We start from the raw sequence: 12,334 nt of genomic DNA on the forward strand, positions 1-12,334 counted from the left end.
TACATACTCATGTGTACACCCATTTGAGTGCACTTATTTCCTCAGCCCTATGGTTACTTTACAGAGCTACTGATCATTAGAAAACAGCCTGTTTAAAAGTACTTTTGACATGAGTTTACTGCTGTAGGGAGAGGTTTGTAATATGAAATCCCTTATACCCATGGAAAACACATGTAACATAGTCCTCTTCTTACTGGTTTAGTCAAATACATCCAGATAGCTGGATAACTGTGAAATATATATCTAATTCAAGTGGCTTAACTGCCTTCAGTTTTTCATTCTATCCAGTCGGTTTTTTTGTTTAGACTTCTCATGCACCTCATGAGCTCATTTCAAAGTCCAGGCAACTGTTTGCCTTCTCACACCTGGTTCATTACAGTGTAACTCGACTCGCTCTCAGAAGTTCCATTTGACTTATGCAGGTAATTATGCAAAATTTAATAAAAGCAAAATCAAAATGGAATCTCTGACAAGGAAAAGAATAGCGGTCCTGGAGTCCCCAGGCTTATACTCAGTGGCTGGTGATAATGACATTGTGTCATTATGCTGACTTCTGTGAACTTCAGTGATAAAGAAAGAGCTGCTTCTGTTTTTCAGAGGCCTTATTTACTCTAACACATCTTGAATGCTAATGATTCCCCTCTTTTTTTTCTTCAACATGACAATACTTTTCCCCCTTCTGTGTTATGCAATTTAATTATATGCAGACCTTGAATGTCATTTTCTAATCCTCCGTGGTTCATTTGAAAGTCTTGTAAAATAAAACTAATTGGTGTGTTCATTAAAATGTCAGAAATATTTTTGAGTTCAATTAGATAGTACAGCAGTTTTATCCAAAGTGTGCTTATAGTACAATAACTATGTCAGGAGGATGTAATTAACAGCTATTTAAATGAACAATTGTCTTAAATTTTTCTGGTTCTTCATGCATGATAACTTAATCAAACAGCAAAGTTCTTACAGGCTTATCCATTTGAGAGAAAGGTGAAACGCTATAAACTTGTATTTAAAAAGTCAAATTGAAAGCTGTAAAAACTACTGAACTAAAGAAGTCAACTCTATAAAAATGAAATGCAGAAATATACTTTGCTTCAATGTCAGCACATTACAGCTGAAATCCCATCAGAAAGGGAGATCTAGGGCACGGTCTCTAATTTTTGAGAAAGAATAACATTTGAGTAAAATGAAGGACAAAGGTCAGGATATACCTATGTGTTCCATTGTGCTTGCATGAAAAATTTAAGACACTGGGGTCTTCTCCTCTATTTGGCTCTTATTTTGACATTAAATGTCATTAAATTCTTAGAGAGGACTTTGTCTGTGTCTGGTTCTGGCTTTGGTGACCTTAATTCTCATTTTGCATAAACGACTTATTAGACAATGTGTTACACAGGATTGGTCTTAATAGGTCTACGGGGTAAGGAGACCAAGGCTTCCAAAAGGGCTTTAAAAGTACAGCTTTCCTTTGAAAACACAGGATCACACTGAGTAATATCTCATTTATCTTGAAGTTGAATTATTTTTATAATTATTTTTATATCTCTTCTCATTCAAATATACCAGTTTGTCAAAATAGACATTCTGTGGTGAAGTATGCTTTTGCTGACAATCTTGAATGATTTTTTCCTTGCATGCCAAAATTATTTGAAAAAACTAACAAAAAAAATTATATACATTTTCCTGATTCACTTATGATTTGATCTGAAGTGTAAGCTCATTGTAATACACGTGCAAAAAGTGCATGAAAGAAAGTTCACACTTCTTTTCATTTGAAGGTTCATTTGAACTAATCCAGGAAGAGAGCCTACAGATGACAAAAATATATCTGTCTGATTAGGTAAGAGGACGATCTAAAACCATCAAAATCTCCCAAAATGGAGAAAAACATTCTTCACCCATTTTAGAGGTCACAGCTTCAGCTGAAACAATGAAAACCAGTGAGAACATGATCAAAGGCAGCCAGGATTTTATATCTTGCCCGGGTCATAATGTCTTAGTCTGTGCCTCCATATTTATTAGTGATGCCTATTGGTTGAACCTCTGTGCTCCTCACAACATCGTGACATCTACAAGATCTCTGATGCTGACACAGCTAATGTGCCCATCAAGTGCACCTCAGTTTGGGAAGCGGATGTGGCGGCATGAAAGCTTGCTCCCAGCACACTCTGGGCCCACAGAGGTGTCTCATGCTATTGCAGTACAGGCATAGCAGTTTGTGACCAGGTCAGAGAATACGTGTCTTTTGATACACCTATATTGTGGCAGCCAGCTGGACTTGCTTGGTGCTCCTCACTCCAGAAGCTTTTCCCTGGCACGATTCTTTCATTTCCACCTCTTGCAGCACCATCTGTCTCACATTTTGTGGTGAATTCTCCCGGCAACCTGAACTGAGGTGGAACTTTGTGTTTTTAAAAATGTGCCTCCTTAATAGTATTTAGATTTTATTCTCTTGCACTAAGTTAAATGGGCTCCACATCCAGCATTCAAAGATAGAAGAAGGCAACGGATAAAATGAATGTGTGAATGAGTTGCACAAGCTCCCGTACAAGTATTATGGTTGCTCCTTCCCCTGTTGTGAGAATACAGATTAAAAGCTGGTTCTGTAAAATATTCCTCAGTAAGATGTGATGCAGTCAACACACCCAAGGGACAGGATGCCATTAGACAGGGTGAGCACTGGGCCCAGGAAAACCACATGAAGTTCAACAGAGCCAAGTGGTTTCTACCTGGGTTGTGGCAACCTCCATTACCAATACAAGTTGGGAGATGAAAGGATTGAGCACAGCCCTGCTGAAAAGGACCTGAGGTACTGATGGATGGCAGCTGGACGTGAGGCAGCAATGTGCCCTCACAGCCCAAAAAGCCATCCGTATCTTGGACTGCATCAAAAGCAGTGTGGCCAGCAAGCTGAAGGCTCTGAGCACCTGCTGTAGATGTCCCTGTTCATTGCAGAGGAGTTGGACTAGATGACCTTTGAGGGTCCCTTCCAATTCAAAAGATTCTATGATAAAACAGAAGAAGGATTAAGTTTCAGAAGACTGCCTTTGTATTTGAATGTGGTGTTTACTGTCTCTTCTCAAAGTGATATTAGCTGTTCTGCAAGCTATAAAGGAATTTTCAGCTGCATTGTCTTGCTGGCTTTCATTGCTGTTTTTTAATTAAAGCTTAAGGAATTAAATGAACCAGGGATGCTGGGGTTACAAAAGGAAGAGAAAAGATCACACAGTCTAATCCACCGAGGTGCAGTGGGGCACAGGCTGGTTCTAGGATTATCATTCAATGATTATTTTTTTCCAGTTTAAAGCATAAACCTTTTAAGTATTTTAAGCATCCAGGTCAGGCTGACAAAGTACTACTGTCTGGGAGAATTAGATCTGAAACAGATTGAGAACTACTTTATTAAGATTTTGACAATGATTTGTGAAAGGTGTTACAGCTGAAGTCTTTCTGTTATATCATTTTGCAATGGGAATGGAGAAATTAGTAATCAAAAGCTTAATAAGAGATGCACCTATTTGGAAGTGAACAGTTAGTATATGGGGCATAAATTTAACAACTTATCTGCTTATTAGGTGCATACATTAGTAACATTGATTATTTTGTTTACAAACTGTGGCCACATTGTGTAATTTAGCTGTAAGCTGCCATATTTAACTGGGGCAGGGGGGAAATGAAGCTATCAGCCGTGGGCCCAGTACTCACAAGCGTGGAACTATATTTCTCCATTACTCTTGTAATGGATGCAATTTTGAATTAATTTTTAGAACTGCCAGGAATAGCAGCATATTGGATTCTCTTGCTGTTTTATTTTATGTTCTGTGTCCCTGCAGTGTCTCTTGATTGCTACTCGTTAGAAACAGACTACATTTCTGTTTACCAGAACAAAAATATTCCACTTCCTCATCCTGCCTTATAATCCAAACTCTGCATTGGACATACAAATATGCGAATTAAATATTTAAAATTTTTAAAGACCATATCTTCTACCATTTTAAGAAATGATGAGTCTTTACTGTGAGCTGGAAGGGTTTTAAAATGTGATTCATATACCAAAGGCAACAGAACTGTGGTTATTCCTTTGCTTCATTTTCTTTTATGGGAACAATAGTATGTGTTTATCTGGAGTCAAATTCTGGCATCCATTTTATTTCCATGATAATGGATAATGGTGAGATAATGACTACGTAGGTAAGTGCTCAGCTGGAGCTTGGGTGAGCCTCTTTCTGGCTCTGAAATAGTTTTTTGTCTTGTACAGGATTTTTTATATATGCCTCTGCAGACCATAAGCTTTGTATTAAGCCCATACAGATCTAGATGCCTTCTATCTCCTGCAAATCGCTGTGGTGCACAGTACTGTTGGTGAATGGCTGAGTGCAGATCTTGGCTGCATAGCAGGGGTGTGTGTAAAGCACTTGGAGGGCTCCTGGGGAAAGATGGGCCTTTGGTTCCACCTTGCTGCAGGTAACTTACTGCTGGGGTGGGCAAAGCCAGTTCAGTGCTTGCGTCAGCAAGCTGCGTGACTGGAGTACTACATAGTGCACTTAAAGGCTGATTGCTGAGCATTCCACTGAAATCCCAGCTACGGCAACATGGTGGATACAGGCTTAGCAATTGCAGCAGTGAGGCTTATGAGTGCCTTTCATGCAGCAGAACTGGGCCATCGCGGTTTGAAGGTATTGAGCTGTGCTGTCCACCTGTATTGGCCCACGGATGGTAAGGGATTCTGTAGAACATGCAGGAACTCTCTGAGTACTGCGTACATGCCTATGTGCATAGACTCAGAAGTGAAACGTTACTGTGATAACATAAAGGGTGACCCAGAGTGGTCTCAGAAACTCATTGGGATTTACTACTGAGGGGCCCAGGAAGGAGTTCAGGGAAATATCTCTCTAGATACATCCAGTCTTGGGCCTCTGTATAATCATCAGGCTCTGGTATCTTAGCATCACTCCTTTGATACGATACACTTGTTGTACCTGGAAGCTGATTTAGATACAAGTAGTGGCCTGGAAGAGAAAAAATGCAGCAACTGTCTTTTGTGTCTCATGTACAGAACTGTTAAAATAGCAACAGAGGACTTATATCCCAATTATATAGATGGTTAGAAAATATTTATCCCTGTAACGGCAGGTGCTTGTTTTATAATCCAGCTGGAACACAAGCTTTAATTAAGCCAAATTACAAAATTACTGTGAAAATAATATGACATTGTCATATTCAGACTTTTTACTCAGAACTGGAAAGGCTAAGGTACAACATTTGTTTTAAATGTGTCTCTTTCTGAAATTTCTCATTTACAGTCGATGTCTAGTGCTTACATAATGATATTCGCAGCAGATCGTACAGAAACTGAATTTTGGTTCCTTATCATAGATACAGGAGAATTGGGATACTGGAAAGTGAAGCAACCTTTCCAAAGTCAGCAACAGGTCAGCAGCTGAATTGGGAGCTACATCCCCTAGCCTCTGCCTCCTCCAGCAGCTCCAGTTCTGAACAGGGCAGAGGTGATGCTGCAGTGCAGACTGGCAGGACATGAAAATACACAGAAGGTAATAGGAAGCTCTTTGTGTTCCTTCCGAGTTCCTCTCTGTGAACATGAGGTTACTGTGGTTCGCACTGGCACACACCTTTCCACTGACAGCAATGGGGCCATTAAATTAGATCTGCGTCAACCACCATTGCCTCCTTCTGAAGGCTCTCGCTTATATAAAAAAGCATACTGTACTTATTTTGCCCCGAGTGATCGCGTAATTTTTTCTCAGTGAAAGTTAGTGAGTAGAATTCATTGCTATTCTTTTATGTCACTTTGTATGGTCTTTTAAGAATTTGCTTAGCTGCTTGCATCTCTCTCCAATTACACCACTCCAGATCGATACAATGCAGAAAGGCAGCTTCTGTACAAATGTATGGCATCTTTCCATGGTGTGAGCTGTAGAAAAACTTCACGATCAGACTTCAAGAGCAAACAGTGAAGAAGCGATGCTATGAAGCTGTTCCCACTCTCCTTATGCATTCTTTTTGTCCCTAGAGCCTCTTAGCTACAGCCAAAGAAATATATTCTTTGTACCTGAAAAATAATAAAATACTATTAAGGCTTATCACTGCCTTAGCCTCGTGAAACCCATTCTAAGCTCGCAGTGTAGTTCTGAATAGAACAACCAAAGTGAGGGATGCTTTAATTAGTGCTTAAGCAGTTAAGCTCAATAAGTCTGGTTTCAATGAAAAGAAATGCTGTAATGCAGGAACGCTTCTAAGTCATTCACATTATTGTGATTTGACATTTAATATCACTTTTTAAAATGAAATGCTGTTGCTTTTTTTTTTTTTTTTTTTTTTTTCCATGAACCCTGAGGCAGAAGAGAAAGACTTTATGCTTTGCACAGGATCACCTATTTTTTAAACTTGACAGAAATAAATCTTGAAATCAAGTCTATCCCAAGGATCATATCCAAGAATCAACAATCTGCATATGTTTTTGTTCTGGCAAACTTTCACTCCAGAAAATCATTAAAGAGCAGGTCCACTATATTAATATGAGTATGTCTTGCCAGATTCCTTTTATACTTCTGTTATCATCTTTATGGATCACAGCATTAAAGTCTATTTTGAGTGATGAAACCAATTCTGTCTTGTGACTCGGGCGTTAACTTTGTGACTTTACTGCCTCTATGTGTGTTACTGTCTATATTTTTAGTTTTAAGGATCTGTTAGTAATAACTTCTTTCTTTACATCTCTGACATTTCATTTGTCTTGCACTGATTTGTTTGCCTGCAATGAAAGTGAAGAATGCTGCATGAATACCTCCGCATAGGCACACATACATGCAGCTTCAGTTTTACTCTATAAAAATGCATAAGTTGTTGGGCCTTGCAGATACCCATACATTCATTTTACTTTCATTTTCTCCCCTTTTCCCTGTAAGAACCCCTGTGAATGCTAATAAGACGGCTTCAGGTATGTTGTGCGGACAGGACGCTCTCCTCAAATTTCTCCTGGGTGAACAACCACTGTTTCTCATCATGACCCCTGCCTGGTGCAATCAAACTCCAGAATCATTCCGTTCAGCTCTTTGATTGAATCCTCACATTTGCGGCAGAGCTTGGACGTGAACCCTGCATTGCAATCTGAAGGGTCACCCACCGATGTGCTGAGCCCTTCTGCTACGCCCGCTAACTGTAATTTATGTTCCAGCTCTTTCTCCTCCTGAATGCTGGAAATCAAAGTCTCAGGGAACTCTGGCAATCGGTGCTGTGATTCCCAGTGGGAGATTTCCCTGCCAATTAATCAACAAAAATGTGCTGTGGTGATATATTCATGAGGAACGTATATTCAGGCTGTTCTGACACAGAGTGTTTTCCTGTGCTTTTGGTGTATTGAATATCCGTCCTCATGCTCCTCGTTCCCTTATTTCTGAAATACGAGGTATTTTAAAACACACAGTTACCACATAAATATACCTGAAATCTCTCCAGTTCTGAGTATGAAGACAAGAAAGTGTGAAGGGACAAATCACAAGGCTCCTGTTGTGCGTACTACCACTATTTCTTATTTTTTCTTCCTCAACCCTAACAGTGAACTCTTTTTCCAATAATTTTGAAGAAAACAAATCATTTCCCAAAATCAGCGTTCAAATTTGTCTGACCTTGAGAAAATGCTATTTTCCTTAGCAGTGTGGTAACTAATGTTAAGCTGAAATTATTAAAGGACAACATACAACTTGTATTTTACAAGGATAGACAAGGTCAATCAGTGTTATGGCTTCTGGCCATCTACAGACCCAGAGAAAAAAAATCTCAGGGAACTCCATGAAAACCTGGTAGAAAAGACCCATAAGCCACGTTAGTCTTTTTGTAACTCCTGTTATCAGTCAGTGTAAGGGGCTGTTTACTTGCAGCATTTTCTCCTGCACAACAGCTGACACTAGAAGCTGCACTGTGATTTGGTTGGTCATAGAATCGTAGAATCATAGAATGGCTTGGGTTGGAACAGACCTCAAGGATCATCAAGCTCCAATCCCCCTGCGCAAAGTTACCAATCTCTATATCTAATACTAGACCAGGCTGCTCAGGGCCCCATCCAACCTGGCCTTGAACACCTCTAGGGATGGAGCATCCACAATCTCAGTCTCCTACCTATATCTGCTTAGTAGGAAGGCAGCAATGTGATCTCTTGGATCTGAGAAGGGCAGGTACTGGGGTATGGACATGTACTGGGGTATGGGCATGTGGCTGACAGAAGCCAAAGTGGGGCCTTCCAAGCAGACCCATCCCCATTGGGTTGACTTCAGACCACTGAGTACTGAGGACTGACCAACAGGGCTGTGTCTTCATCAGGAGCACAGTACCCTGCCTGTGCATCAGTCCCGGTTAAATGTGTGCCAAGGACCACTGTGATCTGCAGAGGTGAGAACATGTCAGCTAGATAGGTGAACAGCTTGCACAGCTAGCCACTGGTGTACTATGAATGTGTAGCAGAAAGTGTGGATATAACTTTTACAATCCACAGAGGTTTTTACAAATGCACTCATTCCTGGCATCTGACATTTTAGACACACATTGAATTGTTAATAACATCAATAACTCTTCTGAGTTCTAGATCTGAGCACAATTAAAAAAATCGACAGAACAGATGACAAGATATTAATACAGACTTTTAAAATCATGTTCTGTACCAAATATCCTGCAAAAGACACATCTCTTATAGGATAAACTATTTTCAAGGGTATCTACACACGTACTTAGCTTAGCTCAGAAATAAAGGGAGCTTTCATGACTCATTCTTGCTATTATATTTAAAAATAGGCATGCTTTAACTCATTCATTGCTTTTGTTCTTTTAAAATGATTTTCTTTATTCTTTTTTCACTTCATGTTCTTACTGAAACATTTTTCTAGTGATGCATCACAAAAAAATATTACCATTATTCATGCAATGTAATGAAGTCTGCGAAGATGGAAGCTCTTGCTCTTGAAACCGTAAAGCAGTAAATACAGAAACATTGCAAATTTCCCACCTCGTCAGACTTTCAGTTTTAAATCAAGAATAGTAACGAGGCTGATTTCCAGAGCAGGTAATTCTGGCTATGAAGACAGCACCATAAATCTCAGATTGATTTTCCTTGAATTTTTCATCAGCAGATGATACTGCTGATATGATATGGTGTGATACTGCACACCTCAGCCATTTGTTTAGTCACAGCATTTAAATCTAGAACACAGCTTTTCTAATAGGAAAGAATATTCAGACATCATTTCTGAAGTTATTTACGCTTTTATTACTCATCCTGAAATATATGGAGAGGTCTAACCAGAGTGAAGTGGAATTTTTCTGTATGGTGCCTTGCGTCCTGCTTTGGGAGAATGGAGTTTTGTGGCTGGAGGTAGCAGAAGCAAGAAAGGAGGGTTGTTTTATGGAGATAGTATCATTGTATAAATGCTTGTTAGAAGGGTTAATATAGTATAAGGTCAGAACTTCCACATATTCCAGTATCCAACCTGGGATTTGTGCTGTATCAATTTGTTCTAAAAATGACATTGTCCTGATGTGTTTTGTATCTATTGTTAAGGATCCCACACATACCAAGTGAAATTCTTAGATTTTGGGGCTTATCACAGCAAGCTCTCAGTGCTGATCCATGCTTTTTTCACTGATGCATCACTTGATCACAATTCAGGCATAGCAATGACTCCTTGTTTCTCCAGTACACAAGTTAATAAGCCACATACTTAGGAAGATTATTTTTGTAAAAATGAAACAAAAGGACTGTCTCATCCTTCTCAGAACGACAATATGATGAAGGGTAATTATTTTGGAATTATTTCTGAAAGACTCAGATCTGTAAACTTCAAAGGGTTAAACACTTTCTGTCTGTGCAACAGTTAGAGCTATGAAGTGTTGGAGTTGCTATAGAAACAGTGCATATTTGATTCAAATGAAAGAGTAAATAACCCCTTTTTATATCTCAAAGCTAAACTAAATGTGGCCCCCAACTTTGTGAGAAGTTATTATACTTACTTTTAAATCACTGCAAAATGATTTTCTTTTCTTAAAAAAAAAAAAAATAATAATAAAATTGTAAAGTAAACTAGAAAAGAGGGAAAATTTTGTGGTGATGGCTCCTCCTTGCTCCTTGGAAGATCTCCTAGGCCAAGGAGGTGGCTTTGGAGCAGGACCCATAGTACTACGGGCTCCTGCAGCACGGTGTGATGGCACTGCTCCAGCTCTGGCACCAACGTGCTGCTCATTGCCTGTGCAGAGGTGGTCAAAGCAGCATGCCTTCATCTCCTGAGCTCATTAAAAGGCCCGTGAGGTACCACGTTTGGGAACAGAACAGTCCCCTCAGGCTGAGGGCATGGCCCTGAACTGTTGGAGGTCCAGGAGCATTAGGACACCACTTTCAGACACAGGGTTTGGATTTTGGTTCTGTGTGGAGCCAGGAGTTGGACTCACTGATCCTTGCGTGTCCTTTCCGCTCAGCTTCTTGTGGTTCTCTGTGATTCTGTGTTGGTGCACTTGCAGTTCAAAGGCCTCTGTGGCTTTGTTCAGGGTTTGGCTTACTTGTATGAACAACAGAAAGAAATTGAGCAGGGGAAGAAGAACGACAACAAGATAGCTCCTGTTATCACTTTTCTCTTCTAATGAGTGAAGAGGGAAGGGACCACCTCTTCACCTCTCACCCCTCTCCTTTATCAGCCATCCCACAGCAGCCATTTGACAGACAGAGATCATCAGAGGCTGATGAGAAATTTGTGGCCAAAATGGTTGGCTTTCTCAGAGAAAAGGACAGTCTTTAATTCACGGGTATGTTCTATGGGAATATTCTCTACCCTGCAGGAATTTTTGAATTTCTTTTTCAAGAAATCTTTTCCTTTTTAAGTAGAAAAGGTGCATATTTGGGGGGTAAAAGCAAAATACTTTTTGAATAGATTTCTTATTTAAGTCTCTCTGCACAGCAGCAATGTTCAAACCAGAAAGTCTCCTTAATAATAGGTTTCATATTGCTATGGGCAATGGGCTAGATGTATTTCTGCTGGATGCGTTAGTTTTCCAAAGCTTCCTGTGTCAGCCATACTCTGCTTTATAACACTGTTTTTTGTCATGTTGCCTCCACAGGTGCCTGCAGGACATCAAGCATCAAGAGCAACAGCTGCCATAGGTGTAATGGAGAAGAAACACATTCAAGAGAAGGTTTTTATTCAGCAAGTTAAGGAAGTGTACCCTTCACTTAGAGCAGGAGGCAAATCAGGTTTCCTGGGCTCTTCCATTCCCTGGGAGCCCATGGTTGAAATTACACATCCCTCTCCTCCCACATTGTGGGGATGAGCATCCTCTGGGGGGTAAATCCCTTCACCCTGCCCGGATGGCTGGGCTGCAGCACCTTGAGTTTTGTGGTAACAAGAAGAGGTGCATTTTTTCTTTGATAGATACCTGGCAGAGCAGCAATGTCAAGGCAGCTTGTCCAAAGCAAGAGACAGAAATGCTTGCCCAAGAAAAATAAACAAGCCCAACACACAGATTTATACATTTTGTTCATGCAGGTTTGATTGACATGCTTTTTATTGCTGGAAGGAGTTGCATGATTTTACTCTTCGATTTGTAATGCCTGGATGTGATCTTACATTGATTTTGGGGCTAATTAATAAATTTCAGCTTATTTGGAGGCTGAACTTGGCACGTCTGCTGTAAAGTTGATGGTATTGTGCCTAATGAAACAACATAGTTATTGATTTCACACGTATTGACAAAAACCATAATGCTGCCAGCATTATTCTCACAGGCTGTCACAAGTTCAGTCCCTTTGAAAATGCCAATTTGAAGTGGTGGGAATAAAACATTTTGTTCAACCCAAACCAGATTGTGATAGGGTTTTATTGCAGCCTTTACACAGAGTGGAAGAAATGCAAAACAGCCCTCCTTTTGTACCAATACAAAATCACTAACTTTTCCATTTTGATTTATACAAAAAAAAAAAAAAAAAGAAGAAAAAAAAAGAAAAAAGAAAAAAAAAAAAAGAAATGTATTCTCACAGATCAAATACTACTGGGATAAAATAGTCCTATGTGTGGGTAAGTATTTTTTTGTGTGTGAGTGATTAGCAGTTGCACCACGCTTTGGTATTTGCCTGGCAAAAATTATCAGTGGGAAAAACAGTGATTTATATTTCCCAGAGCCTTGTTGTAAAAGGAATATAAAAAAAAAATAGTATGGTACAAATGAGCATGGAGAGGCTGCACATGACCTGAAGCAGCAGAGGGGCGCTTTGTGCATGGCAGTAATGGCATGTGAACTTGTAGTCAGCAATGAATCATATGTCTACATTTCTAGCACAATCCAT

The 12,334-nt window shown here is 39.8% G+C and overlaps 1 long non-coding RNA gene across 1 annotated transcript; it reads left to right on the plus strand.

Annotated features, from left to right (window-relative positions):
• The first annotated feature begins 354 nt into the window (after window positions 1–354).
• LOC146543669 (uncharacterized) lies at window positions 355–11,892 on the plus strand. Its single transcript, XR_014885306.1, has 3 exons — window positions 355–422; window positions 5,374–5,549; window positions 11,113–11,892. It is a non-coding gene; the product is annotated as an uncharacterized LOC146543669 (long non-coding RNA).
• Window positions 11,893–12,334: the final 442 nt, after the last annotated feature.

This window comes from Meleagris gallopavo, chromosome 10 (genome assembly GCF_905368555.1).
Source record: "Meleagris gallopavo chromosome 10, MGAL_WU_HG_1.1, whole genome shotgun sequence".
Classification (NCBI taxonomy): Eukaryota; Metazoa; Chordata; class Aves; order Galliformes; family Phasianidae; genus Meleagris; species Meleagris gallopavo.